The sequence below is a fragment of the Penaeus vannamei genome, chromosome 18 (assembly GCF_042767895.1).
Source record: "Penaeus vannamei isolate JL-2024 chromosome 18, ASM4276789v1, whole genome shotgun sequence".
NCBI lineage: Eukaryota > Metazoa > Arthropoda > Malacostraca > Decapoda > Penaeidae > Penaeus > Penaeus vannamei.
Window position 1 is genome coordinate 26,294,265 of NC_091566.1, and position 5,000 is coordinate 26,299,264.

Below are 5,000 nucleotides of genomic sequence, written 5' to 3' on the forward strand. Positions count from 1 at the left end.
AGAGAGAGAGGGGAAGAGAGAGAGGAGAGGAGAGGGGAGGGAGGGAGAGAGAGAGAAAGAGAGAGAGAGAGAGAGAGAGAGAGAGAGACAGACAGACAGACAGACAGACAGACAGACAGACAGACAGACAGACAGACAGAGATAAAAAAGAAAAGATCAGAAAAAAAGGAAAACGAAGGAGAGAGAAAAAACGATAGACATGAGTGACACACAGATACATAATTAAGTAAGTAGAAAATTAGATTAAGGTTTTAACTTGGCTGAACAAAAGACAAAGTAAAGAACAAAAAACATAAAAAAAGAGTACGGGAAGTACACGAAATATTTCCAAAATAGTATTAAAAGAAAAGATAATACTCATATGTACAAACACACACACACACACATGCACACACATATACACACATATCCACACATAAACACGCACTCACACGCACACAAATACAACACAAAGATATTATATGTATATGCACTTACAGCATACACATGCATACACACAAAAACACACTCAGAAGCATAGCACAAATCTCTCTCTCTCTCTCTCTCTCTCTCTCTCTCTCTCTCTCTCTCTCTCTCTCTCTCTCTCTCTCTCTCTCTCTCTCTCTCTCTCTCTCTCTCTCTCTCTCCCTCCTCCTCCCTCCCCTCTCCCTCTCTCTCTCCTCTCTCTCTCTCTCTCTCCTCTCCCTCCCTCCTCTCCCTCCCTCCTCCTCCCTCTCTCCCTGCTCCTCCCTCCTTCCCTCCTTCCCTCCTTCCCTCCTTCCTTCCTCCCTTCCTCCCTTCCTCCCTCCCTCCGTTCCCTCATTCCCCCCTCTCTCTCTTTCATACACACACATAAACACACACACATACATATGTACTGTACGGGTTTTTCCATCTGTGTGCGTGGCATAATAAATCCAGCATATTCGTACGAATGATAAAGAAATAAAAAATAAATAGATAAATAAATAAAAGACAAGAGAGACACGCGCAGACTATTTATAACATGCAAAGTAAAGCAAAGAGGAGACCAGACGGGCAAAAAAGCCTCGTCTCCCGCAGAGGAAAAGGTGCGACTCTCTCTGTCTTGGTAACACTGGGGGCGTCTCTGAAGGAATTTTCACGTTTGATAAAAAGGGGAGATAAACGCCTCTCTCTCTCTCTCTCTCTCTCTCTCTCTCTCTCTCTCTCTCTCTCTCTCTCTCTCTCTCTCTCTCTCTCTCTCTCTCTCTCTCTCTCTCTCTCTCTCTCTTCCCTTCTCCTTTTTTCCCCTCTATACACTGGTTTCTCTGATTCCCCCTTCGTCTCTCTTCTTCTTTCCCTTACACTCGGTAACATTTTCCTCTCTTTCTTTCACTCTCTCTCTCTCTGTCTGTTTGTTTGTCTTTCTGTCTCTGTCTGTCTCTGTGTCCCCCCTTCTCTCTCTCTATCTCTCTCTCTCTCTCTCTCTCTCTCTCTCTCTCTCTCTCTCTCTCTCTCTCTCTCTCTCTCTCTCTCTCTCTCTCTCTCTCTCTCTCTCTCTCTCTCCTCCCCTTCTCTTAGCTAACTACCTCCCTGTCCTATCTTTCCTCCCTTCCTCTCGGTGCCTCATCAAATAATTCCCCTCTTTTTTTCCCTCTTTTGGTGCAGACTCCCCCGCCCTCCTCCTTTCTCCTCCCTCCTCTACTAGCTCGTTTTCCCCTTCCCTTCCCCCTTCTAGATGCATCCCTTCCCCTCTTTCGCCGCCATCCCTTCCCCTCATCTCCTTATTCCCTCATCCTCGCCCCCCTTTCCCCACTTCTCATGATAATAATAGTTTGTCATCTTTGATCCATAACCCCCTCACTTCCCCTCGCTTCACCCTCGTACCTTGACTCTCCTTTCCCCTCCCCCTTACTATTCCTTATTGCCTCTCTCCTCCTCCTCATACCCTTATCCTCGTCCTTCCTCCTTCTCTTCCTTCGTCTAGAAATTCTGTTTCTATTTCCTGGTCTTCCACTCATTGGTGTATTTCCCCTTTCTCTTTCTCCCATTTTCTTCTTTCGTTATTCCTCCCTCTTCTCCTTTCCCTACTTCGTTTATTTTCTTTCATCCTCCTCCTCTTTCGCTAATTTTCCTTCACTTCCTCCTCTTCCCCTCTTTCGTTAATTTCCCTCACCCTTTTCCTCCTTCGCTAACCCACCTTCTTCCTTCTCCTCTCCACATTCTCCTTTTATCATCTCTTCCTCCTCCTCCTTTTCCCCTCTTCGCTAATTTCCCTTCCCTTCTCCTCATCTTCCCCTTCTTCGCTAACCTCTCTTTCCCCCTCCTCTTCCTCCTCCTTCGTTAACCCCCCTTCCCTCCTCCTACCCTCCCCGTCATCCTCCTCCCCCTTCCCCTTCCTCCCCTTCTTCTCCTCCCTCTACCTCCCTTCCCCTTCACCAACCCTTTCCCCTTTTTGTCACGCCGTCGCTGCTTCAAAATTGCCGTGTCAAGCCTCCCGTGACAACGCTTTGAGAAACGACGGAGGGAGACGGTGCAGCTCGACAGCACGTGGTGTATAATGGTAATTGCGGACCTTAATATTTTGTCATTATTCATGCTATAAGTGTCAAGGTCTTTTTTGCTTTTGCTCGTATTCTTCTCCTTGCTTCTTCTTATGCATTTATTTTCCCCGTTTCCTTTTTGGTACTTGGGTATTTTTTTCTGATTTTTCCCTTATTTCCGTCGACGTTTTTATTTTTTCTTTCTATCTGTCTTTGATTATCTGTCTCCCCCCGTATATATATATATATATATATATATATATATATATATATATATATATATATATATATATATATATATATATATATATATATACATATATATATATATATATATATATATATATATATATATATATATATATATATATATATATATATATATATATATATATATATATATATATATATATATATATATATATATATATATATATATATATATATATATATATGTGTGTGTGTGTGTGTGTGTGTGTGTGTGTGTGTGTGTGTGTGTGTGTGTGTGTGTGTGTGTGTGCATATATATACTGTATACACACACTTGTGTGTGTCTTTCTACCATTCTGTTTGTTTATCTCTCCTTCACTTTCATTCTGTCTTCGTCTTTCCTTCTACCTGCCATTGTCTCTTCCAATCTCACTCTTTCACTCTGTCTCCGCTTGTCTTCGTACCTGTCATTATGTCTATCCATCTCACGCGATCTCTTACTTTCTCTCTCTCTCTCTCTCTCGTTCATCTAACCATCACCCCATCCCCCCCCCCCCCATCCCTCTCTTTCTCTCTTTCTCTCTCACCCTCCCTTTCTCTCTCTCTCTCTCTCTCTCTCTCTCTCTCTCTCTCTCTCTCTCTATCTATCTATCTATCTATCTCTATCTCTCTCTCTTTCTCTCTTTCTCTCTCCCTTCTCCCTCTTTTCATCTAATCTCCCCAAGTGTTGGACAGCATCAGTGCATCAGGAAAACGAGCCTTGCACCCTATCCATTAGACTCCTTAGCTATATAAAACTAACGACACTATCCACACTCCCCTGCCTCCTGCTTTTAACCCTTTACCTAAAGGGCAAAATATATTGTCGGGACAGTCGTCTTCTGTAGCAATTAATCACAAGCTTTCAAACATATACGAATCAACAGACACTTAAGTAGCAGTAATAAGCCAAATTACACATTAAATAAGTTTTGCTCTTTTTCTCCTATCATCTGTTGTCTGCCACCCTATGCCTCTGTCGGTAATGCCCAAAAGTCCCACGTATATTCACTGTTCCCTGTCTATCTTCTCGTATTCTCCTCCTCAAATTCTTATTTCTGTCCCGAAATCTCGTTTTTGTTTTCCTTCTCTTAGTTATCCCTACGTACTGCTTCTTACATCCATCCCCTATTTTCCACTCTTCTTCATCCTCTACCGTTTACTCCTAATTTCATCTCGTTCTCCTCATTTCTTACATCCACATTCCCCTACCCACTTCGCTAAACTTAGACTGCTCCCCTTACTCCCCCCCAACACTCACCCAAACCCTGGTATGCTATGTCTGCTCCCTAGCTTTAATTTCCCCCGGCTCCTAGCTTCTATCCTCACAGAATCACGTTCGGGGCAGTTTTTCATAGGCAAATTACCGGACATAAACAAACAAATAAACAGAATCAACATAAAGAAATATCATCAATAACAACTACAACAACTACTACTGCCACTACTATTACTGCAGCTGCTATTGCTACGACTACTAATGGCACGCTGATTACTACTACTGCCACTATTATTACTACTACTGTTACTATTACTATTACTACTACTACTACTGCTACTATTACTACTACCATTACTGCTACTACTGCTACTACCACTATTACTGCTACTACCACTATTACTACTGCTACTATTGCTACTACTACTATTACTGCCACTACCACAATTACTACTACTACCACCGCTACAAGTACTACTATTACTACCACCACTGCTACTACTACTATTACCAATGCTACCAACCACCATCATTAGAACAACAACACCAACTACCCGTGCTACCGCTGCTGCCACCATTACCACCACTACTACCAACCCAACTATTCCTAATGCCACCACCACCACCACCGCCAGATCAACAACAACAACAAACATAAACAACAAAAACAAACATAAGCAACAAAATAGCAAAAAAAAAACAGCAAAAAAACAAATCCGGAAATGGTGGGGATTCCTTATATAGGCCTATTTCAAGCTACATCAGAGAGGAGCGTATTTATTCAGTCACGTTTTAAAAGGGAGAAGTGTACTTTCATGGGTGTTTTGCATATGGGTTATATGGCCTTTGGGGTTGAGGGGAGTGAGGAGAAAGGGGGAGGAGTGAAGGAAATGAGGAAGTCTGATAAGGATAACATGTTAAACAAGGAATATTAAAAAGGGAGGATAATGAGGATTGAGCGAAATTAGATGAATTAGGGAAGTGAAGGAAATTAGATAAGTAGCGAAAATGAGGATAAGGGGGAGGAGGGAAGGAAATGAGGGATGATG